At 37.6% G+C, this 25,854-nt stretch overlaps 1 long non-coding RNA gene across 1 annotated transcript; it reads right to left on the bottom strand.

The window, feature by feature from the left end:
- Positions 1-928: 928 nt before the first annotated feature.
- LOC103473982 (uncharacterized) lies at positions 929-14,389 on the bottom strand. Its single transcript, XR_535100.1, has 5 exons — positions 14,236-14,389; positions 13,230-13,329; positions 10,331-10,440; positions 3,915-4,030; positions 929-1,998 (listed from the first exon to the last, which is right to left on the bottom strand). It is a non-coding gene; the product is annotated as an uncharacterized LOC103473982 (long non-coding RNA).
- Between the last annotated feature and the right edge of the window lie 11,465 nt (positions 14,390-25,854).

Genomic DNA, 25,854 nt, shown 5'->3' with positions numbered 1-25,854 from the left:
TAAATGAGTTTGAATATTTAACTGAAATTACTGAAATAAATACAATCTTTACATACCTGCAAAGAAAAAAAAATAGATATCCGAATATATTTTGAATGTAATTCAAATCKTCCTTAAAGCTTATCTTAGGCTTCTCCTTCATTATTTCCGGAAATGGATGTTCTTTATGGCGTATCATGAGCAATCGATCGGCTCCACATCTTCCCTGAACAGGAACAAGCTTCTTTCTAAATCAGTTAAAAAAATATTCTGTAAGAGTGCAAGAGAAAGCTCAAGAAGCATGTGGGATCCGGAGAGATTTCTCACCCAAGAGGGTAAACAGCAATTTTAGGGCATGAAATTGATTCAAAGTGTTTTGATGGGAAAAGAGAGAGGGGGAAGAGGAGAGAAAAAAAATATCCTCGTGATAAAATAGAATCAGRCAATTTATTCCAGACTAATTGACAAGTGAATRAAAATATATGGCAGATGTCTGAGACTTTATTTAAATCACCRAGGATATTAGGTGGAAGAGAAAGAACTGCTGAGGTTGGTCAGAGCAGTAAGCTAAAGGGGAGCTCAGCAGGCATCTCACCTTTCAGTGTAAAGACCCGAGGCGAGGCGTGTGGCACACATATGGTGCAATTTTTTTCCTATAACGCATTCGCTTGGAGGGGAGGTGACATCTTCTTAAAGTACAGTGAGCTGTCAGGCCCGAGGCTGGGTGAGAATGGTTGCTACATCACTTTTAATGCTGTTCTGCCAGAGTTCCTTTAGTGCAACTGAAAGAGGCGAGTTATGCAGCCGCGCGCCACTGTTACTGCGTCGCTTTTTACACTCAACCTGCTGATTTTAATTTAAAACTATTCCAAAAAAAGAAAAATGAAGAAGGACTGACATACACCAGTAAAAAAACAGTCTGTGTTTATTATGATTCAGCTCACATAAGTGTTCCAAGTCAGTTTTCTGAATATATTTTACACTTTAACCTTTTTTTAATCTTTTCAGTAGTTTCAGCGGCAGCATTGACTTCAGAGGCCCGGACTACCTCGGGCTGAACCATGAGTTCTCCCTGGCCGATCACTTACTTCTCTCCTCAGCTTCCAAATGTAATCCCAGATCAAAGGTCTTAGAAAATCAGGACAGATTTTCATGGGTAGCGGCAGCATAAGTGATATGAGACTGTATTTTTTCTCTTCTTTTTTGATCTTTCTCCTGCAGGTCAGCTCTTAATAAATTTATATATTACGTTTGATTTTTTTTTTCTCTTTTTCATCAGCTACTTCATTATCCCCAAACCATTAAGTCCATAAACTAGTCATAACATAGTTAGATTTAATATTTTAACATTTAAGAGACAAAAAGAACACATTTTCAAACATAATGAGCTCAAATTAATATGCATTTGAGAGATAATTTCTGCCTTGGTTGCTGAAAAGTGAGGTATACTCCACACAGAAAGAAACACTTGAACACTTAAAAAGTTTACAAGGTTGATTTCTGGCACAACGCYTCCTTGGAAGAGRAAATCACAAAGATAAAATGTTCCACAATATTTAATTTAATCACAGAAGAAGTGGGGAAAAAAACACAATTATCTTGCCAATTTATATAAACAGTCTTATTTCAGCATTCTTCAACACTATCTTGAATAAATATATCAAATTTAATGTTCGCTATTTAAATGTCACTTTTGAATTAATTTTGAGGCAAAATATTTAGCCTTTAATTTGGAAAAGCTAAGAGGTTTTAAACCCGTATACCTTCTAAAGCCTGTATATAGTGAAGTGACTTTGCTTGGATTCAGGTAGTTACTTAAGGGTAAGAACAGTCAGGAGATTGTCAGCAGTTGAAAGCTGGAAATATGTGAGKGGGTGGAAAAAGGTGGCTCAGCAGACAGCTTCATTTGATTTCTCATYGGGTCCTTCTGTGGCTCTGAGCAGATGTGTTGTGCAGGCGCCGTATTTCTTAAACTCAGGCAAAAAGTAATACGACTTCCTGCACAGGAAAATCCAGAGCCTGGCAAACACACAAGCACGCTTCATCAACACATGAACGACTTGCATGGCTTGTTGTGTTGTAAATCATTGCCCTCTCCCTGGTCTATTAAGATATGGAAAGCTTGACGTAGGATTTATTCAGTCAATCTATTTTACTAGTCTTTGGTCTCAGAGYTGCCATCAGGTTTGTTCCTTAAGTGCCTTATCAGTTAAATGCAGCTGTGATAGACCATGCGTTAAGCTGGAAATGTAAATATGACTTCTTTAAATGAAAGCCAACTACATGCTGCATATTTTCATTATATATGTGGATACATTTCTGCAGACATGAATCTTTTTGCCAATGTTGTCTTCAAAATTCTGAGTTACTTTTGCAAAACTGACACCATATGAATCCATATCTTTCTCTTGATTTAGAAAATAAATATTTTACGTATCTAATCAATAACTTCAGCTAAAATATCTAAGAGTGCATTTTGCATTAGATGTGGGCAGTAGCATATTACATTTACAAATGTTTTCTTCAACTGTGTTGAGTTATRTTTATTTTCATATCCAAAGCTGATAAATATGGGGAAAAGTGTGAAAGAAAAAAGTGAAAACATGACAGGAAAAAGTTGCCAAAGAGCAGTCATCTATTTTGTATCCAATGCCTACAACAATGGCCACCAATAAAATACTGATMGCACAACTTCATACTGAAACTTGAGTTCGTAAAGTGAACATTTATAGAGATGTATTYACCACGAAAGTATTCAGAATTTGACAGAGCAGTAGCTTAGAGACCCAGCTAACCAGCATCCTACAGTAGGAATTTAAAAGTGCCTTTCAGTCCAATCATTTAAGTGAGACGTCTCCAACCTGAGCCTTTTCAAGTCACTCCTGTACAACCTCCACATGGTCAGCTCTCCCATTTTGCATGTGTCAACAAATGCTGCAAATGTACCCATTGACTGCACATTCATTCATTTTTCATTCATTTTCTTGCMCCCTTTTTCCCTCAGTGGGGTCGGGAGGGGTGCTGGTGCCCATCTCCAGCCAACGTTTCGGGCGAGAGGCGGGGTACACCCTGGACAGGTCGCCAGTCTGTCGCAGGGCAACACAGAGACACACAGGACACACAACCATGCACACACACACTCACACCTAGGGGCAATTTGGAGAGGCCAATTAACCTGACAGTCATGTTTTTGGACTGTGGGAAGAAACCGGAGTACCCGGAGAAAACCCACGCAACGCACAGGGAGAACATGCAAACTCCATGCAGAAAGACCCCAAGCTGGGAATCGAACCCAGAACCTTCTTGCTGCAAGGCAACAGCTCTACCAACTGCGCCACTGTGCAGCCTTGACTGCACATATCGAACTTTATCTACATATCTGTTTTAAGCTATTCTACAGCAACCCATACTGCTAAAAATGCAAGTTTGTCTAGACTAAACTTTCTCAGAWCAACATATTTTGCCTCAAGTAAATGATACACATGTGGGGGTTGAAAGAAACGTTAATTCATTCTTCTTATATTTATATCACTCAGAAACAAAAAAACAACAATGTGCTAAAATTAAAGATTCCTAAAAGGAAGCAATATTTTACTGGAAAAAATGCTTAGTAACAATTTTTATGGTTACTATTGATGAGAATTGTCTCCTTAAAGAGAGATGTATCGTATGGCTTTGCTCACCAAAAAGGCTTTTTCACCTCCCAGATGACTGCTCATATTTTAGTTGCTGATATACAGTTATTAAATAATTAAAAATGTGGTTTTAAATGCAGCKATTACTGTACGAACATACAATACATAAAATGTTTAGTGAACGCAAAGAAATTTGAATCCGTTTTGCAGGTTTTTACCCTTGGCTATTCCAGCACTTTGCTGTTGAACCCGCAGAAATACATCAAATGGTATTGTCTATCCTGAGGTCAGCTATTTTACCTGTCCAGAAAGATGATCTGTAGTGGCTTCTCTCTCACTTCTGCTTCACTCTCTTCTGTCTGCTACATCCACTCTTTCTCAGTGCAAACACAGACTCCATTCAAGTGAGGCTTCGACTGAAAGACGAGGAAAAAGAAGTGGTTCCAGTTCACATGTTTTTACTTGAAAAAAGGTTTTATCAGTGACCGTCACATCTCTAACGGTCACATCGTGGTCTGGCGGTTTAGTATGGTTGAGTATGCTTTAGAATCCCAGTCCAGTATTTTGTCCCCCCAAAACATTCCTATCAGGCAGTACTTGTGTCCCACACACAGACCCATTGGTTAATAATATATGGGTAAGTTGTTCTCATACCTATTGTTGTTGRCTGTTTGAGAAGCATCAATTGATGAAGCCTTTTCCAACACTCCACACTACAGAATAAGTAAAATAATGTATGATTTGTTATGGTATYGTATTGGTTAATATCAATATCAGACAATACTCAAAGCTGAAATATCGGTATSGTATTGGAAGTGAAAAAAATTGTACGAGGATACTCCCAATTCTAGACATCTGGTCATCCATTTACATTCAGACCTCCTTGTTTTCTGTGGRAGACTCAAAAAGCTTTTTAGGTACTGAAAACTATATTTTAAAWTTATACATTTGTTTCAAACAGAAATGCTGGTTGTGGTTGTTCTCCGTTTGACGCTTACAATCTAATAGTTTTCTTTATCTAAAATATTACTATATATGTCCTTTAATGTTGCATTGAATACAGTGTTCCTGGTTTCTTTACTGTGTTGAAAAGCAGACATTTCCCTCAGTGCAGCGACGGTCATAAAGAACAGTCCATGACCTCTGTGGAAAGCCTACAACACATGGCTTTGAATTAATGAAAAATACAGCAATGATAATGAAAAAAAAATGTCCCACTACAAATCTCATTTCTAGAAAGGTTGGTGTGCTGCGCAACTGTGGATTTGTAGCTCATGCAAGATGGCACATTTAGTGAGTAAATCCAATAGAGCAGGACTGAGCTGAAAGACAAGCTTACTTTAAATAGATTTAAACAACTGGGCATAAATTTAACACCAGCATTAATGCCGGTGACTTCACAGACTAAGCTGTCGTGTTTTCAAATAGCAACAGAATGTGCAAAGAGACAACAGTCGGTGCTAATTTTACTCCCTGAAGAGATCAATGGATGAAAAACTTCTCAGCAATTACAAAGTTACCCTTCTTCCACTTAGCATCTCTTTTCTTAGAAGCCTAAATCGGTGTGATGTTTAATTTGTCCCAGAATAAAAACGCAGTTCAAAGCCATTTTGAAACGGGCGTCTGGATAAATTTATTATGAGAGAGCGTCACAAACTCTTGAAGACAGAACTGACTTTGACAAATATTCTCACTAGTGCTGTTGTCCACTGCTGACTGATCTGACAGCAGCAGCTTTGCTGGAGCATGACATTACAGTCTGCTGGATGGCCACTTGGCCACAGTCACACCCAGGCTAGTACCGTTCAGTGGCGTTTGGACGCAATTTAGATTTTCATTTAACAGATTTCAGAAACATCTTTAAGCAGAAGGCTGACATGAGGTGAACTTTTCTTCTCTGCCTTTATTTTTAGTGTCTTACTGCCAGAGGAAACTGTGGTATAATAAGGTGTGTGTGAGCGTACTTCTGAGCTGTGCATATCTGTGTGTAATTCATGTTATGTGGTTTATCTTGCTTGTCTAATTTGCTTTGTTGTTGTGTCAGAGAGTTGAAGTTTTGATGATCACCCAGGGGACCGTAGATGAAAATTAGCTCTGGGCTAACCCCGCTGCAAAGCATTAAACTGTAACATTAATTTTAAACATTGCTTGTGATCTCAGGAATAATAAACAAGCAGTTGCACTCACAGAAATATCTTCCAGAAAATGTGGAGTAAAGATATTTTACAAAACTTGTGTTTATTTAAACAAATAAATGTTTATTTTTTTGTTTTTTTACTAACATGTCTGGATCCATAGTGCCTTGCTGAAGTATGCAATGTATTTAGGATTTTAGGTGATAGATCAAAATATGGCTTTTAGTTTTTCTGAGAAGGAAGTCAGGACTATGACTTGGACATTCTAACACATGAATATATTATTTAGAATAATGGCTTGTTGGTGAAGGAAGAACATATCAGACTTTTTTTTTCCAGAATGTACATTTTTGTTCCAGTCTCAAGACTGTTGCAACATTTAATGATTTTTTATCAGGATTGCCTTGAATAAAGCTCCATCCAGAAGAAGACATCTGATGAAGAAATGCATCCACAAATCGTAATGCTTTTATTTGTAAAAATCCAAAGGTCTTTCTAATTTCACCTTACATTTATTACATATTTGTAAAATTAAATGTATCTGTTTACCAAATAAAATACACCAAGCTTATTACATATAAAACAAGAACAAATCGTTTGAAGCTAGTATTTACGAAGTGTTTCCAGGGTGCATTGTTTATTCAAAAAGGGCACTTGGACCCAAAGGACATGCAGCTGATAAGACAAATTGTAATGAGTATTGTGTGACAAAAGAGAATTAATGATAGCTGAAATCATGAGGGTAAAGAGAGGAAGGACATGGGGAATAATAAAGAACAAGCAGCAGCAAATAGCAGATAAGGATGTTGGGTAATCAGACAAAGCTTTCGGGATAGAGGACATGTGGTTACTACGCTGTTGATTGGTAATAAATTTGTTATGTTACAATATCTCAACTTCACAACATCTAAAGACATGGAGACACACCAAGGCTATGTGTTTTACAGTGTATGTGAATCAATCGAGTTTGTTTGTGTAGCAGATTTCAGCAACGAGGCAAGTTAAAGTGCTTCATAGAAAAACCATGTTTAGTACCAATATTGGATCTAATTCCTCCAAACTCCAGATTTTCATTTTAAAAAAAGCATTGCATCAGTTTCAAAAGTAGCCTGGCTTTTGGTAATATGTCTTCACATTTTGTAACTTTAATATCACAAATTGACAAATTGCCATTTAAAAATTCGCATTTGTACACAAATATTTAACATGAGAATGAAAACATTTTTAGGGAACGCTATTTTTAGTCAATAGACAAATAAATAGAGAAGAGTGAAATTCAAATCAAAGCCCAAATATCAAATAAATGTCATTTTAAAAACACCATGCCATATTTGAGCCATTGATCATACTCCCCTATGCGATGTCACACTCACTGAGGTTTCTGCTCCTGCTTTTTTTTCCCAAAGATGATGAACTGGGGTGAGGACAAACAGAGTAGGGCCTGAATCAATAACTCAATTTACAACATGAAAATTACTTGAGGAGAAGGGAAGGGAAGGAGCAAGCAAACCGATAATCTTCCAACTGTCATCCCCCTTCTACAAGTGGGAATCAATCACTGGTTGAATTTCATACAATGAGCACCTTGGAAATCACAATCATTTGTCAGAAACAGCAACTTCCTTCAAAACCCGGAGTACGCGCACAAACAAAATGGTTTTCTTTTGTGTTCTGCTCCTTGTAATTTTACTGTCTTTGATGTGACTCTTTTATGATAATACCACCTCCCTAAAATATAATTCCTTTTCTCAACAGCATCCCCATAGAATAGCTTGGGGACTGAAAAGATCAAAGTCTTTCMGTTTTGGTTTAGGTGATTTAAAAAGTAATTTTCAAGTTGTACCTCATACTTCGTCTGTTGCCTGATGAGAATTTCTACCCGTCTGACCTTACTGAAAAATGGATGGGTAAATGTTACAGTGCTAAACTTATTTCATTCCAAACACAAAAATGGGTTCTGTGTAATAAAAGTAAAAACTGACTTGGTTTCAGCTGCAACATAAAACATATATATATATATATATATATATATATACACTAGCTTGCACTTCAGCCAGTGAGGTACATGCCTAGGTTTTTTCCATGTATTTTAAAAAAGAGATTTTATTGGTTTACTGGTTTAATTTACATGCAATCAAAACGCAGTGTCTTTTTGATGGAATAACATTTTTTTCTTGTTTGATCAAGAAAATAATATATCTCGTAAATATAGTCTGAAGAAAATTCTTTAAAACAAATATCCATTTATCAATAACCTAAACTGATTCAGTCTCTCTTGAATAAAGACCTTAGGCATTTTCACCCATCAACATTTAGGCAGTTTGAGCCTTTTAGACTTCTGGATAATTAAGTAGCAAACATTATTTTTTAGAGTATGTTGGAGTTTTACAATATTTGAGTCTTGACTAATGGCCCGTTGCATTTTTCATTTGATGGCCTCAGTAATAGAAAATCATGTAAAATAAAATGTGCCTTGACTTGAAATGAAGTTTTAAACATTTTAAACAGTGGTAGTGGTCATTTATGTGCTTGTGTGTACAAAGTCATGCTGTGACATCATACCTCTATCACAGACTGCTGAACTATACTTTACGAAATCCATTGATTCTAAAGATTTTATTGCACACATACAGGTCTGCAAAGGGACATTCTCTACTTTCATCTTAGAGCATGGGTGTCCCTGGTTTAATGCACCTGGATCAAATGATGGCTCGTTAGAAGCCCTAAGAGGAACATTGACAAGCTGGAAAGGTTGTTACTACCACCAGGGAGTTCAGAACTAATACGTGCAGGATGCCGACACCCCTGTCTTAAGAGGTTTGCATCTGTATGTATGCATGTGTATGTCTGTGTGTGTCTTTGTGTGTGTGGGGAAAGGGAGGAGGGTCATTTGCCTCAGTGAAGAAGTAGAGATCTCATCTCACTGTGACCCTCTGCCCCATGACTCTGAGATGTCCAGTATTGAGACTTTGGCTCCGGGGCCAAAGTCATCTGGAAAGCCAGAAGAATGGATGTGGCACGCCAGCATCATACACCTCCCACTCATCATGCTTCACTGCTATCGCACAACTTCCCCACGGATAATGACCATGCTCCTGTCTGGTACACATATGTATGCACATGTGTAAGTGCCCACACACACAGAAAAGAGACAGGAGAAGGAAAACAGCTGGAAAAAAGAAAAAAAAAAAAAGTCTTGAGGATTGTGCTGTTTCTGCTGCAGGCAGTTACAGACAGTGTTAGGACAGCTATAGACAGCACAAACACAGGCGTGGTGCAAGTGAAAAGTTAAATATAGCTGTTGGTGTGATTTTGGTGTAGTGCTGTTTTCTTAATTTTTAAGCCTTCTCACTGACGGCTTAGGTGCAAGCTGTACCTGTTGTTTTAACCCCATGAGTATTTTTTGTATCTATCTACAGTGGACTCTCGTCTTTTTGCAGTTCAGTGTTTCAGGTTTCACCTATTTGCAGATTTTTWWTTTTTTTTTGTRAAACATAACTCCAAAATATTTGGGAAAATTTGCACATTTCTAGAATGAGCATTTCTAAAATATTCTAAAATAAAAGCTCAGCTTGAGACACTAAAATACCYAGGCACAATCCAGAAGCAGCATTCATTTTYCTTGTTCCCGATTGGCTGCGTCCCCAATAAGGAAAACTGTAGATGTGCAGTAGTATCAATAATAATTACAATGTCATATTTTGAGTAGGATTCAAGAGCAGGCAAGAAAACGTAAGACTAATGAAAAATCGTAACATTTATGGATGATGATGATGATGCCATATGATAACAGAAAAATCAACGGTAGTAGGAGGTCAGGCAGCAGTCATGGCAGGAAAAATTGAATGGAAACTGAAGGATCTGACAAGGACGAAATGCAACCGGCTGGCTTATAACTACTGAACCAGGTGAAATTAATCAGGAGAATGCAGCACAGCTGGATGAAAACCCAAGCAAAGGAGTTCAGCAAAAAATACCAACTATTAAAAATGAACAGAGGTCAACAGGAGGCAGGAGGATACATCAGAATGCATCAAATTACATCAGCAACGGTTGCTTCGGTGATAAGATGTAGTTTCAAGGACAATTTTTGCTTTTTTCTGTTTTATATTTGCAGATCTCACATACCAATTAACCACATATGTAAGTGTATTTGTAAATAAGTAAATATATCACTTAAAATAATATCCACAGTGGTGTAGACAGTGCCCACCAGAATATCTGGAATTTAATTTAAAATAAACTGATAAACAGGAGCCAACAGATACGTTCCATATTCTAAAACTAAATGCTGTCAAGTTGTTATGCATGGGTCCAGTTAGGAAATACTGTACATGTCCAATCTTTTAGAAAAAGCTTCAATAAACAATCATTTGAAGAAAAACAGGTAAAAGATAGTGGTCCCAAATAACAAAAGTAGTGAGCAAAGAAGATGTGAAACACATAAGCACACCCCAAACCCCAAACAAAAATATCTTTGTTAACTCATTTTAAGTCCACTGACACTTATTTGCTCAATATGTGAGTGTGATGATGAACAAACCCAGCTGCTCTGACAGGTCTGTCTTCCTTTGGGCTCACCTCTGTTTGGGTTTTAATAAGGAAAGTTTGAGATATCCACTCAAGCTGCGCTAGCAAGGCTGGGCTGCAGAAACAGCTCACAGAGGCTCACGATGATAAGATGACGTGATCTGGCAAGGAAAAGATGACACGATAGCGTGAGGGGTGATAATGAAAAATTGCATACAAAAAGATGTCAGCCTTGAATAATGGGTTTGCTTGCAGTCTGTCTGCTGCAGCTGTGAATGGTGGCTTATCAATGAGTATTTTGCTGAATAAAACAGCTTGTTTTCCTGTTGCTTTTGCCCGTTTTGTTCTCTTAGAGCTAACAGTAAACTATAGCACTTGTCCTTCACTGTCATTTCTCCATCCTACAGTGTGTCCTCTACAATCATTTTTTTTTTTCCCCCAGTCACACAAGCTGTAATTTCAAATATGCTGCAGGTATTATATCATTTATTTTGCAAGCAGTTGCATAATCATAACTGCTATGGCACGCACTGAAGTTCCCCTCCCTGCACAGTTCACCCACTCACACCCCCAATAGGCCTTTTTCACCTGGTGTTCTGCGCTGAGCTGACTTTAAATGTCAAACAAGGTAAACTCTCCAAAGGGAATAAGGGAAAATTCCTTGACGGGAACAGAAGTGAGGAAGTTTTCCAACTGAGCGGAGCTAAATGTCATGATGGATATATACCTATGGTATGACTGGTGTCATCTGTACATCAATCTTCTCTTYGTTTGACTTTCATCACACAGCTGCTGTCAAAATGATAATTTGCTTGTTTGTTTTTTTTTCTGGTTGGTGCGTCAAATAAAGTTTGTCATATTCCTCCTAAAYTCCTCCTTGTTCACTTCTTCTGTTTGATGTTTAATTTAAATAACTGATAAAACCATTTCAATCAAGAAAACATTTTGATAAAAGCTTTTCACAGGTTTGTAAGTAAAGGTAGAGTAGTTTTACCTACGTCCTTTCGACTAACTGTTGAGATAAGCAATCATAAAAATGTTAATTTGTGCATCGTCGTGTTTTCTCGTGGTTTTAAAATGTTCCCTATTTCAACTGATTGTATTTTTTTCTTTTATCCAAATAACAAGCCAATGCAATGGTAGTGTTAGTAAATATATTGTATGTACACACTGTGCAGATAAAAAATAATAATAATAATCACAAAAACAAAATGTTAATTTTGATGATGGCTCATGAAAACCCACAAATTAGCGTATTGGAAATGTAGATCGTTACATGGGACCGATAAAAGGAGAAACATTTATAGCACAGAACTGTCAGGCTACTAGTATGTTCATGCACTGTACAGTATATACACAAAATACATGATCAGGGCTTATTTTGCATTATTGACTCCATCAATGCTGAATTGCAAGGAGATCATGCTGTGATGCTGCTGAAGTATTAAGGATTTGAACTGTTGGGCAAGAGTTTCTGATAAATCCTTCCACATATTATATCTAGCCAGTTTTCTGGCCAATCAAGCACAGTGATAGCATAATAAACCAGATATTGGTGCTTTTGGCTYTGTGAGCAGGAGCCAAGTCCTGCTATGATAGCATCTCCATAAAGCTTGTCAGCAGAGGGAAGCATGAAGTGCTTTTCCTGGTAGATTGCTGCGCTGGCTTTTCTCTTGATAAAACCCAGCAGATGAAGACCAGCTGTGGGTAGAACTGTTTGGGGTTTTTTTTGGGGGGGGGGGTTCCTGCAAACTCACTTTTTCTATCCACTCAAGTTTCCATTAACATGCTTGAATACAGCTATGAATACACAAAATAAAGTACTTGTGGAACACAAAGTATTGGATTGTATCATTTTATAAGAATGCAAAAGGAGCTGTTTTTTTATTCTCAACAATAAACAATAAACGCAAAACGCAATATTTTAAATCAACTAAAAACGTTGCCTGCAAATCATTGTGGTAACAAGAAAAAAAGGTTCTCAGCTTTTAACACGTCCTAAAATTTGTAATTGAAATGTTTGTAATTGAAATGTTTGTAATTCCAATATTTTTATCCGATTACTCGATTAATCGCAAGAATAATCGATAGATTACTCGATTACTAAAATATTCGTTTACAACAGTCCTAACCAGTACACCTCAATAGATAGCTTAAAACAAGCCTTTATTACGTTTCCCCGTTTCGTTAAGTTCCCCTTTTTATGTGCAGTTTTCCTACTCTGCCATATGCCATGTGTCCATGTATGTATCCAATACATACATGGTATTGTTATAAGTTATAAGTGGTTTTCTTATAACTTAGAAACACCACTTTCATTTCATTAAACTTAAAAGCTTTGTTAAGTATCTCAATTTAGAACCAAACCATGATCTTATTGGTTCCAACAGTCTTCAACAGTGAACACACTAAGAGCAGGGGGTGGGGGGGGGGCACTCAGTTTCCCATTACTTGACTTTTGCAGCATGCCAGTTAACAGCTTAAGAAATGTTCTGTGCAATCCTCTGAAATTTGAATTACAAATATGCTGGCCTGCACTTGCACCTCAATTTAAAATGTCATATTGAGGAAAATAGCTTCCCCCGCTGTCGTACTTTGAGCAACAGAGGACTTTTAAATCTCTAAATAAAGAGGAATGAGAGGGTTGATCATGTTTATTAAGTCTGCCTGGCTTCATGTGCTGAATAGTGCTCTGTGGCAGCCTACAGGAATGGTGTGKCATGAAGCTGAGTAGATGTGAAATGTGGGCACAAGCTGTGGGCGAGATACACTTCCTAAGTCTCCATAGAGATGACAGGGAGACAGGAAGGCCCTGCGCACACTCGGCCATCACTAATTCAAGATGGCAACCACAGTCAGAAGAGCGGGCATCTAATGATAATGTGCATGAGGAGGTCATTGCTGGTGACAACAGTGCAAAACATCTGTTTGTAGCTACTATGTGAAATACCTTGTATCATTTTCTGCTTGATGGAACTTTGTCCCCTGCCATCTGCCTATACTGTAACATGCAACTGGGACACGAAGGGGTTCTGGAGACAATGGGCCATCTGTTAAAGTCAGAAAGTTATTTGTCTTTATTTATTCTTTATCAGAGATCATGAAGTCAAGTTAAGGGCAAAAAACTTTCTGGAAATCATTAAAAAAAAAAAGACCCAACMAAAATGTTTTCTGTCAAAAACATTTTTCCATGTAACATTATGCACTAATTTCTTCAATTAGTCTCGATACCAACCTCCAATATGGCATCGTAAACATAAAATCTAATCACATTCTTTGGGCTTTATACAGAAAACTGCCAGCGGGTTCCTATAACCACAACCAACAGGTAGTTATTGAGCAACAAGAGAAAGGCCATCKTTTCAGAACAGAACCAATGTTCARGAAAATACTGGAAACAAGGAGCTTTGTTGTCCAATATTACAGCACCGCTGTCGAGGTGAAACAGAAAAAGAAAATCTRTTAGCAGAAAATATTACATCCAGAATCCTCACAAGACAATCTCTGGAGGTCTTGAAATGCCTGACACAGTTTGTAAAGTTATTTGAAAGTTTGAGTCATGAAAAATTTACAGATGGTTCCAGGATGTTTTGTCAAGCAGAAACTTAATAATAGATCTCAGGAAAGGTATAGATTGCACAAAAGTTACCAATGCAGCAGCAAGATAATCTGCAGTAAAACTATGACCAATATGTGTAACTAAGCAAGTACGCAGAGAAATTTCGTTGTCAGACAAATGTTGTAGTTTAAGTAAATTCAAAAATTCAAAAAGGAGGATAATAAGCACAAACTATATTTACCACACTTTCCATGACCACTATAAAGTTGTACAAAACAAAAAACAGTGAAATACAGTGAAAACCTATGTTTCAAAAGTTACACATTTCTCCGTTGGTTTTATTCCAAGCACAAGTTAGCATTAGCTTCATTTCAGTTTGCAAACATTTATCACTCACCAGARAAAATCACAGCAGAAACAGATCTAACTGCAAGGGTCAGATCACTTATCTCCTCTTCCATTAATCATGACTGGRATTTATGAGCGTTTATCATATAACATGCTTTCTTTGTTTTTCTGAAAATGAAATAGCTTAGCACAACCTATGCTGCAGCCAGCTACGTCTACTTCTTCTACTCTTTTTGTTATTGTTATTGTTGTGTGTAAACCACAGAGTGTAAACATCTGGGCCACCTACTGGCGGTTTCTGGTAGCAAAAAAAACAAACAACCAAAGTACAAACCCATTTGTTGTTGCATTAAATTACAAGACTAAACCAGTTGAAACAAAACATATCAGATACCATCACCACATGTGTGATGGTATTACACATATTTAYGGGTGATACATTACAATGGTTGTGTTGGTGGCAGAAATGTGTCCTGTAATCGGTGGGTTCCTGGTTCAAGTGCCACTCCATCCATCTCTATTCACCAAGTTGCAGCTTCAGAATGAGAATGATAGTCAGAATGCAAGTGGCTGCAGTGATTGATTTTTTTTTTTTTTTTTTTTTTTTTTTTTTTTACTGGTTATATAGACCACAATACATGAAAAAATATGAATTGTAAACATTATTTTTTCATTGAAAATTGGGTAGCTAATTTATGTAAAGTAAACATTTAAATTGAAATGTTTCTTATTATAATACTTGTGAATATAATAAGGGACAAATCTGGAAGTATGAACCAAGTTTATTATTCCAAAATGCAAAGTGGTTGTGTAGCGTAGAATKTTCATCTTTTAGCCGCTGCATTTTTCAATCTTAAAAAAAATAAAAAATTGTGAGGGCGGTAATTAGAAATGGAATAAAATTAGAGAAATCTAAGAGCAAGGTTAAATTGTATATCAGCTGCTTCAATAAGCAGAGCGGGGCACCCTGCAGTGAACTTGACTCATCACAGATCTCAGTACAATGGCAGACTGTCAACTTTTATAAATGGGGTTTTCCACTCACTCGTGTGCACTGCCAAATATTCTCCCTGAGCTGTCCTCATCTTTGTCTCCTGACATCAAAAGACTAGTTTTCTCAATAAGACTAGATCAATCAGAGAGTGAAATGCTTTGATCCCCATGTGAGACCAGTTGGGAATAAAATCTGGCCCCATKCACTGCCTATCAGCATGTCAGAGAAGTGTATATTTATGTGCTTGACCTTAATAGCTATGATTGGCTAACCTCCATTTAGCTCTCSTCCAGCATCCTATCAATAAAAGTAAAAAGATAATGGGTTGATTCTTCCTGTCGAAAGCAGGTCCGCCACCAGGACCAGGGGAGTAGAAACGCTCAGTGAGTGACACGTCTTCACCAATACCTTTAGTAAAAAATACACACAAAAAAACGCTTTAACGTGAGACATCAAAGGATGTGACAAGCTCAGTCAATACTGAGCCAACATTATTCACCTCCGACAGGAGTGCTTCTAGGTCTAGTCTTTCTGTTAGGAGAGATCTCAGCTGACMAATCACCATAAAATGAAACAAACACAATAATCAGATCAGAGCAATGGAAACAGACCATGATGAAYGATGGTTATGCACAGTTTTTTTTTTAAATTAATTCAATAATAAAGATGATGTCCAGATGATGTCATCATGTGACGTTTTCTTGTGATACAAGTCCAAGCTATTACTATATGCCAATGTTATTAGTTTAAAAGTTCAAACTTTTAAACTAATGTTTGCACTAGTTTAAAAGTAAGAAAGGTAATTTGGTTGCTGCCCTGTTTTCTGATGTAATCAACAGTTAAGGAAAAAGTTCTCCAGAATTTTTTAACATGTTCAGTGTAGCAACATTGTTGGGTACACAGCAGAAAAAAATACCAGARGAACAAAAATKACCAATTAATGACTAATAAGGCTAGTGATGGTAAAGAGGGTGCCGAATTTTTAGCTTCTCAGCTTCAGAAAAGGCCTATTGCCATATTTGATCAAATATTCTTCAAAATCTGAATTACTTGGACTGGTCAAAGTTGAAAAAAAAACATACTTTCTAAACACAACAGACATTCTTAAAAAACAGTAATTTATGACACCTTTGTTGTACTGAATCCAAAGGCATCAGGACCACTTTAGTGYACGACTAGCATGAATATTGCAATATCTATTTTGGTCAAAGGTGAACTAAATTATTTTACGTTGATTCTGAATCATTTATACCACACTTTATGATTAGTGGAATCTTTAGTCAGAAGAAAACAAAAAGGAGTCTTGGTTTTCAGAATCACTCCAGCGGCAATTTATGCTCGAATTGCCACTGGTGGGAACAGTTTTCTTGTCAAAGCTATCAACAAAATTAATATTCAGAAAAAAATATATATTCAAGTTTATCCTATTGAAACTGAACTAAATTAAGCCTTCAATAAGCTGTCTTTAATCAAACAGGCTTGACTGGGGAGCTCTGAGGAARGAGCTTTTGTGGAGTAAATGTGATTGACTGCACAGGTTGAGACGTGAATTCATAAGTGCAACCATAGAAATACTCTGTGTGGTTCATTGTCATTTGAATTCCATTACTGCCTCACGCTGTGACCAGCGTTTCTTGAAAATATTGGTTGGAAGAAAATTGGAAATGCAATCCAATGCCAGGGACCCTCTTGCAACAGGAGCTGCAAAACACTGAGACAGATAGAATAGGGATGACTTCCACCGCAATAGACTTCCTGTTCTGTTATTCTTCTTCTGTCTTTTTATTTTTGTACCATTCCGATTTTCTCCTGTGTGCACACAATGGCTTGCTTCACAAAGGAGAATGAAAGAGGGGAAAAAAAGAGGCAGTGAGAGGAGGCCACACAGCAACACTTTCATCTATGCTGTGCTGACTCGGCTGAACTCTCCCTCTGAGAGGCTGATGAGGAAGAATGGCCTTGCAGAGGAGCCAACCGGGTGCATCCATAGCTGTCATCATCATCTGAATCCAAGATTGCTGAGTCCACAACTCTGGCCCCCTGCATGGATGGGAAATGACCTGTCTRTGTTTGTCTGACGCCTCCTCTATCTACAGACAAGCCCCTTATCCTCCRTCTCCAACAACACTSCCCGGCTCYGGCTCGTCTGCGTGAGTCAACAAGTTCTTTTAYTGTAAGGACTGGTGTGTCATGTTTYCAACCAGCAGTGTAATTTTTTGGATCYATTCTTGCTGTAGTGCCAGATTCCYCTAGTTCTCTTAGGGGGCGGGAGATCAATTCATTGAGTCATTTAYGTTAAAGTTGAGAAACAGAATTACTTTGAAACATTAGCACTGCGGTTTGTCACAGGATTTGAGTTAGCCAGAAAAAGGATATTTTCTTACTCTTCTGTAGATAAAGACAAYGCATTAAGCTGGGTTTCTTCCATTTGCACAACATGAAATTGTTTTTTTGTTGTATATTTGTGATCATCATTATTCTGATGCTTATCTAGTCACAGTCAAGGATAATTAAAAAAATAGCTTATTTTGATGTTACAGTGCTTTGCTGTTAATTAAACTACTTCAGTTTTCTCGAGACACTTACATCCACTCATTCTCTTGTTACTTCTTTTTGCTACTATTGTTGCATTTCAAACCTTTCTTCTAAGTACTGTGATTGAAAATATACAAAATTAAAATAAATGTTTCAAATGAATTGCCTGAGTTTTAATTCACTGTTGATTTTTTGTTATTTGAAAAGGGTAAAGATTACACACACAGTGRCTCAAAAACCATTCCCACTGCAAGCTGAAAATAAAACACACTTTTTGTGGCCAACAATAGCCATTTCTGTTAGCATAATTGTGGCTGGAGAATTAATCTTTTCTATTTTCAAAAATGATAGAGCTCTTCAAAATTGGTTAGAGTGAGCTTTTATACACAGTAGACATTTCTTGAGAATAAGGTGCATAAATGCTCCACAGGTATAACAGATTGTTTAACAAAATGCTCTTTATTTGTCACCTTTGTACCCATGCAAAATATTTTTTAAGATATGTGTGTATAAGTGTCAATAAAAAACAGCAACTTTGGGGACAGTAATTAGCATGTGGTGTTTGTTATGTATTAGATGATTAGAGAAGACTGAACTATTTTTCATACAAGTCAAAACAAAATTATTAAGTTACTTTAAGCACGTCAGTGAGTATGAACAAGATGTTGCTTAATTGTATTGAAATCATTCATCTAATTACGTTTGAACAAACTTTACTCTACACTTCACATCATAWATTTGACTTTATCAAGGCTTTTAGTTCTTTCACTTAAATTTAAGTTTAGACTTTGACTTGTTTGACCTTCCTTCAATCTGAAGCTAAAAACCTCTGGGGAGGCAAACTGGTGAATTTATTTTTTGTCTCTTTTCACCTATGCATTTTTGATAACCACATTCAGAAATTGTAGGTATGTTTTTGTGCGAGCTTGTTGTGTTGAGCTTCTGTTTTGCTGTAGGAGAGGATTGTGGTGGAATGACAACTTTTGAATTTGAGGAGTCCCAAAGCATAAAGTATCCTTATGGCAAATATATCTTATACTAAAGGCATTATCTTCTGCTATTGCGAAAGTTGCACTTTATTTGAATTTTGTWTATAATATCCCACATATAGATCTTTTACACACATAGTGATGTGCGTATGCCAGGCAAGTTTGGTGTGACAATAAAAGCAACTGAAGAGGATGTAGCTACATTTTTGTTTAATATTAAGCAGTATTTTTTTACAGTACTTYCCCACACTGCCAAAAGTTCCAGTGGTTACTTTAATGACTGGGTATCACTGTGCTTAGGTCAGCAAACTGACCTGACCCGAACCCTACAGAGAATCTATAGAGTTTTGTCAAGGAGAAAGAGACCAGAGCCAATAATGGTCGGCTATTAAAGTAACCTGGGCTTCATTAACACCTCAGGAGGGCCATTGTCTGACTGCTGTTATGCCACAGATTCATGCACAAAAGAGACCTGAAAAAGTTATAACTGCACATGCTGTTCAGTACATGGACATACTTTTCACTTTTAAGCTTATGTTCCTGTCTTAGAAATATATATATATTTCTTGAGCCTATGTAATATACTTTCTTCAGAGAGTGGATTTATAGTTTTCATTAGCTAGAAGTGGCTGGAAAAATATCAGTGTGTGAGTAATAAAACAGGTGAAACATTTTTGGGTTTTTTTTCAACATTTTAGATTTTTTTTTCTGGCAAAAACAACTCTTAATCACTCTGTGGTTTCACATGCATATGATGAAAAGGATCAAAAAGATTAAACAAAGTAAATTTACATAAGAAAGATAATTTGGGGAGTTAAGACTTCTGTCTGAAATTAATCTAGTATTACAAACGAATGCAAAACAAATCTCTAAAATACAATATGTTTTGATATTTTGTTAGAAATTAAGCTTGAATAAGTCCAAAATKGTAGAGATTATTGTCGAAGTAGAGACACAATTTCTTTACRAGGAAATAAGATTAAATTAGAACTTATTTTATCACAGATCAAGCCTGGTCTGTGAGAAACTCCAGCTCCTTTGCATCTGGGATCTGTGTGAAAGTGTCTGTGTAARACTGTAAGACATTTGGTTACTTGTTTGCCTCTGAACATGAATCCATGTGGACTTCTTGGGCAGTTGTTCGCCTTCGACGTAGTATCAYGGATGAAACAGCTTCATCTGGGAAGAAGGAAACGCTCCAAACTGAAGCTTAGAMTCTTGAGAAAGCTGAACAAGTTCAGACACACAGGAAGGCTCTCATGAGAAGACTTTTTGCTGCATGGCCTATTTACTCTACATATTATTTACCACTGAATACATTCTTTACTTTTAACTGCATTTAAACTGCAAATGCAAGTCRAGGCTGAGGACATTTTAGCAGGGCACTGGAGACCATGTGGAAATATACAGCAGCATATCGCATATTGACAACATAAAAAATGAACTTTCATGATTTGTGAATCATTCGATTGCCTTTTGAGCGTGCTCTCCATACTTATGCATAAGTGCCACCACTCCTCCTCCTATGTATTTGCTTCAACTGTAAATCAATTCATATCATATTGGAGCTCTTTAGCATAATGCAAAGGGAGTAGAAATATCTAAGTTTCAATCAAATGAGCTGCAGGGATGGCAATTATTGGTTTATGTGAAAAGTTYGGTAATTTGTGTTTAAATATGAAAAATCCTTAAATATGGARACTTTTAAAGTGCCTCGTAAAAGTGTGAATGCTCCTTGTGCTTTTTCACATATCATGACTTCAGTTATMTTTATATTTTATGGGTTACTGTGATACACCAGCACAAAGTAGTGGAGCAYAGGTGCAGTATATCATCCATTTTTAAAAAATAAAATAAAAGGTTGAAAATTGTGGGGTGCCTTATATTCAGACCTTGAGTCAATACTTGTAAAACAGCCCTACAAACACAGAGGATGYCTGTACCAGYCTACAGAGATAAATCCTTACCCATTCTATTTTTTGATAACTTGCTCAAGCTCAGTCAAATTGGAGTATTTGTCGATGTCAAATTTATCTATCCGGCACATTTTCAACTGCAAAGTTCTTCACAAGGTAGATGCATTTAAAAGTAAGTCAAATACATGGAAATAGTACAATCATATTCAAAAGAACGTTAACCAAACAAAAACTAAACAGCTGTAAGGAAAAAAATAGTTTATTCCAGTGAGATTTTAAAACTCTGTGCAGGTCTAATGCTTAAAGGCAGTCTACTACAAAATCAGGGACCGGCCATASAAAAGGCTCAAGATTCAAATTTAGATGTTGGAATGGGTAAAAACAGTTTTGAACTGGACCTCGTTGTTCTACCTGGATCTTTCAGGTTTTTCCAGGCAWGTCCGAGCTCAGTGCAGGCAGCAGATGATGGCATCTGCTGCCTGCACATGCCAATGACATMATTTGTGGTCTTCAGCACTGGTATCACATTTGTGGTCTCCAGGACTGGTATCACAAAGTAGATCGTCCTCAGCTGTGGYAGCTTCTCGAATTTCAAGCTTCTGTTGTCTTGCCGCCTGTCGCAGTTTGAACTTTAGTAGCGTGTTTCTCACATTGAGTGTTGAAAGGGACAGGATAGTGGTGGGGTAGCGGTGCTGTGGGATGGAKCCCTCTGAAGAAGGAGCGGTTGTGGAGCTGAGAGACTTGAAGTTGTGGAAAGCAAAGTTCCCACACCCCAATTTAAGTTTGTGACCTTTAATTGTTTTCAGGTTTTTCTACATTCCTCTGATGTTTTTATTTTATTTTTTTCTTTGTCGCTGATCTTCCTTCTCATTCCCTTCTACACAGCTCTCAGCTTTTCCTTGCTTCCTGTACTAAAGGTTTTCTTCCTCTCCTTAGGGAGACCTTCCCCCCCTTTTTTTTTTCGGTTTGATCCAGGGCTCAGTACTGGAGACACACTGTACCTTCTTGAGGGGCACAATGTTGTCCACACAAAAGTTCACTTGTGGAATAAATTTTGCTAAATACTTTAGTATCTCTTTCATTCTGGCCTGATCAAATTCTGAGGTTGTCTTTGGATGGACTGAGTGGTCCTATGTATGATGTTGGAAGTTTGGATGTTATTTTTAGAACAAAACCACAGCTTTATTCCTGACCTCTGATGTGTTCCCAGGCTTTTATGATGCCGCTTGTTTATTAAAGTTTTCTAGCAAACCTCGAAAGCCTTCAAAGAACATCCGTACTCATACTGACCTTCCACTGAACATGAATGAATGGGTGTGAMTATCAWTGGAAGCCGCAGTTTTGAATGTTATGAAGAAAAGTCCGAATAGCATACATGTGCTTAGATTTAATTGGATTGATGTTCTGAGCACAGTTTAGTTTGTATGTTCTCTTCATGCAAACATAGTTTTTTTCCAAGGTGTTTYTGCTTCTTCCCACAGTCCAAAAACTAGACTRTTAGACAATTGGTTTCTGAATAATTGTCCTTATAAGCCTGTTGTTGTGTTGCCATGTGCTGGAATGGCAACCTGCCCAGCCTGTACCCCGCCTCTCACCTAAGGATCCCTGGAGATGAGCCACCAGCCCTCCTGCAATCCTGCAAGAAAAATTGGGTACGGACAATGGATGGATAGATTCCAGTAACTATTGTGATGAAAGGAACTAATGAGAAAACTGTCAAAATCTTTAAAACAAATTCATTCTTAGAATCCGAAGTACAAAGGGATTTCTATTTTTTCCCCTCCAAATCAAGGAACATTTCTGTCCCTCACTGGAACAGCTTATGATTAAAAAGCACTTTTTGATATGTACTAAAACCAATAGTTCAGAATTTATGAGGCTCTTTGAAGTTATAATTAGTTAAAAGTTTCCTTACCTGATGACATTTGAATTTGCAGAAGAGTGAAGAAATCCTTAGAGCAGCTGGAGGCTAATAGTTAGTAGGATACAACGGTGTTAGACGTTAATACATGTCTTCACCAGGTGTGTCACCGGCCAGTCTTTGGGAGCCGATTTCCAGCAACTCTTAGTTGTGTCTTTGTTCCAACATACCAAAGTTAAATCATTTGGTTATTAGCAGAACCCTGTGGAATGTGATTGCATGTTAATGAGGTAATTTAGCCATTTGATTCAGCTGGATTGGGGCATATCTGAAGGTTGCAGGACAGTGCTACCCTCCCAAATCCCGACCCACACCCAAAATATTCTTATTTATCTCTGCAGGCAAACAAAAGGCATTTGCATGAGGCGGTAGGGGGACAGTATTGTCAGAAACAAAGTCTGCACTTTAATTAGCTTTTCCTTTTTTCATTTTCATCTTCTTTACAGTCGTCATCAAAGGGCTGGTCTATAAAATTTTATTTTTTCACAAAAGTGATACTGGAGAAATCTGCAGCAGCAGCAGTACAAAGAGCTCAGCCTTCACCCTCAGAATAAAGGCTTTTTCACTTTGTACTACTTTTACCCTCATAAAGGCAACTGTGGACTCATCTCTGCAACATCAATGATAAGCGAAACTCCTGACAAAACGTATAGCCAGGCTAAGAGTAAGCAACAAAGACATTCGAGGGAGGCATCAGCTTAGATGCATGATGAAAAATAAAAATCGTAGCAGCATTGCCTGAGAGAAACTCAGCATAGAAGTGCAATCGAACAACTCGTCATCACTTTTTGTTGTTGTGGTAATCTTGTGGACGGTGTTTGAATCCTGCTGCGGGGATGTTCATGGTTCTTCCACAGCAGAAGAACAATGAGAAAAGGAAACAAGTGATCCAACTTTAAAAAATGGAGTTAATTGGTTACAAGTAATCTAATAAAGACCATCCAACTTAATATATTTAGTTTATTAAGTTGTCGTGTAACAAATTAACCCATTTCTTAAAGTTGAATCTCCATTGTTTTCTTTCAATGAATGGAAACATAATTAAGGAGATTCTTAAGAATATAATACTTAAGAAATGGAAGATAAAAAGAGTTTAAATTTCCATCTTTTTTTCAGATTTTCTCTCTATTGAACAAATGTTTGCTTGTAAGAAAAAGCAACAGGAGAAATGGTTTGGTCTTTGACAATAAAACATGTCTCATTGTGGCATACGGCTTGTGAGCTTTGCCGTTTTGGCTCCTGGGGCCAAGAGGTAGCGTAATGTTGGCACCAGGGAGGTTCTGAATTTTTGGGTATTTGAGTGATGCCTTGGGATGGCAGTGGAGGTGTGGAGGTAGGGTGGGGGTGCAGCGGCTACTGGCACTGGGGCAGCTTTGGACCGTGGACCACTGTACCGTCTTGTCCGGCCTGCTGCCGCTTCCAGCTGGTGTGGGTGGGTTTGGGGCTGGGTCCATGGGTGGCTCGGGGCCTGATCTGGCTCCCAATGAGGTGGCTGCTTGTGCGTAGCGTGGGAGTGTGTTTCTCTGGCATCCATGGTACGGTGGATGGACCAGAGGCCGTGGGGGCTGAGGCCTGGTGCATAAAACATCAAAATGTAGACTGGTTAAAACGGGACTGGATGATTCTTCAAAAGAGTTTATGTGAAACTAGCAGTACTTCTTGAGGATTCTTAGCTTTACAAAAAAAAACTGCTAACATTTTAACTTTTGAACCCAATATTGGGTATCGTCTCAAATCATGAATCATATTTTGTTAGCCAGATGGACATTGAAAGCCTCTTGAAAGCCTTAAATTTCATTTCAGTGGTTTTATTCTGATTTAAGCTTCTGTGCTGCGTCAGGTTGTGATTTATCCCAGTCCCGACTAGTTGGCTCCTTCTGTCATTGCTTTTGTTGCTTCCAACTGTGTCTCATCAGATAAATTGAATAAATACGGTACCCGTCTCTCCTACTGCCTCCTTTTTKGTTTCCAAACACCCAACCTTCACGTTGTTATCTATTTGCGTTATGATTTTGTTTAACGCCCTTGTCCTGTTTTTGGTGCCTCCCCTTCCCACATGGCAATATGTAGGGGTGTGACATCTGACTGTGGCAATGCAGATACACGGAATTAATTCCTGTTAGGATCCCCACAGAAAGTGCAAGGGTATTAAAATTAAAGTGTTAGAATGAAATAGGCCACCCAAAGCAAGCTCCCTTGACACCTTCTGTAATGCACTTGGTTTGCACTCAATGGTTTGAAATGAAGAGAATGATTAATTAATGAATACAGACTATTAAGCCGAAAGCACTTTTTGTCAGTTTTGTTCTCTTTTTCTTTGTTGCTCGAGGTGATAAAAAAACAACAATTTCTACAAGCACAATGGGAAGGTACATTAGGATGGACAGAGTTTTTTATTAAAAAAAAGATACGACATCCATTTTCTTACAGCCCTACCTGTGCACAATGCACAAAATAAGCACTTTTTGTGGCCAACACATTTGTTTTCCCTCCTGTAGATGTGTGGGAAGGAGTTTTGCAAGGGTGGCCAGCCCTGTGATGACTGGAGCCCACAGTGTCGAGGGAGGCGAGCGGAGCAGATGGTGAAAAATTCTCAGGGTTTATTTCAGAGTTTAGTCTTTACGGCTCATATATTGACTTAATTATGGGACAGAGGGGAGAGTGAACTCCTGAAAGTACAATATAAAGAGGCAGGGAAATCTTCATCAGGCRCACAAGGAGAGAGTAGCGTTTATTGAAATGACTTTGCCTCCTCAACACAATCAGCAAGGAGGACGAAGCAGCGGCAATGTTAATGACTAGAATTACACCCTTTTTCCTTATTACCTAAGAGCATGTTAAAAGCTTGCAGGTATGAATAATGAAGTTTAGGGATGAGCAAGGTATGATGAAAATTCAAAGTTACTGGATTAGAAGAAATTCATTTTGATCTGAATACTTTAATTTCAATTTCTTTCAAAGTCAAAGACGTGTTCTGAAGTGAATTAGGAAAAAAGGAAATGGCCGAATGTAATCAGCAATATTTCTTACCTATTCATATTTGAGSCCAAAGATCCTTTTCTGATTTTGTCATAATACAACTACAAAGTTTGGTATAATTTAATAGGATTTTTTGTGAAAAAATACAACATGAGAGAATGAGAATAACTGTGAAATTGATAAAAAAAAAGATTCATGGTTTAGCTTTTTTTTTTTCAAATAATCAGAAAAAACATTTTCATCCATCCATCCATCCATCCATCCATCCATCCATCCATCCATCCATCCATCCATCCATCCATCCATCCATCCATCCATCCATCCATCCATCCAT

This window comes from Poecilia reticulata, linkage group LG12, assembly GCF_000633615.1.
Source record: "Poecilia reticulata strain Guanapo linkage group LG12, Guppy_female_1.0+MT, whole genome shotgun sequence".
Lineage (NCBI taxonomy): Eukaryota > Metazoa > Chordata > Actinopteri > Cyprinodontiformes > Poeciliidae > Poecilia > Poecilia reticulata.
The sequence above is the reverse complement of the archived record's forward strand: the minus strand, read 5'-3'. Positions and strand labels throughout refer to the sequence as shown.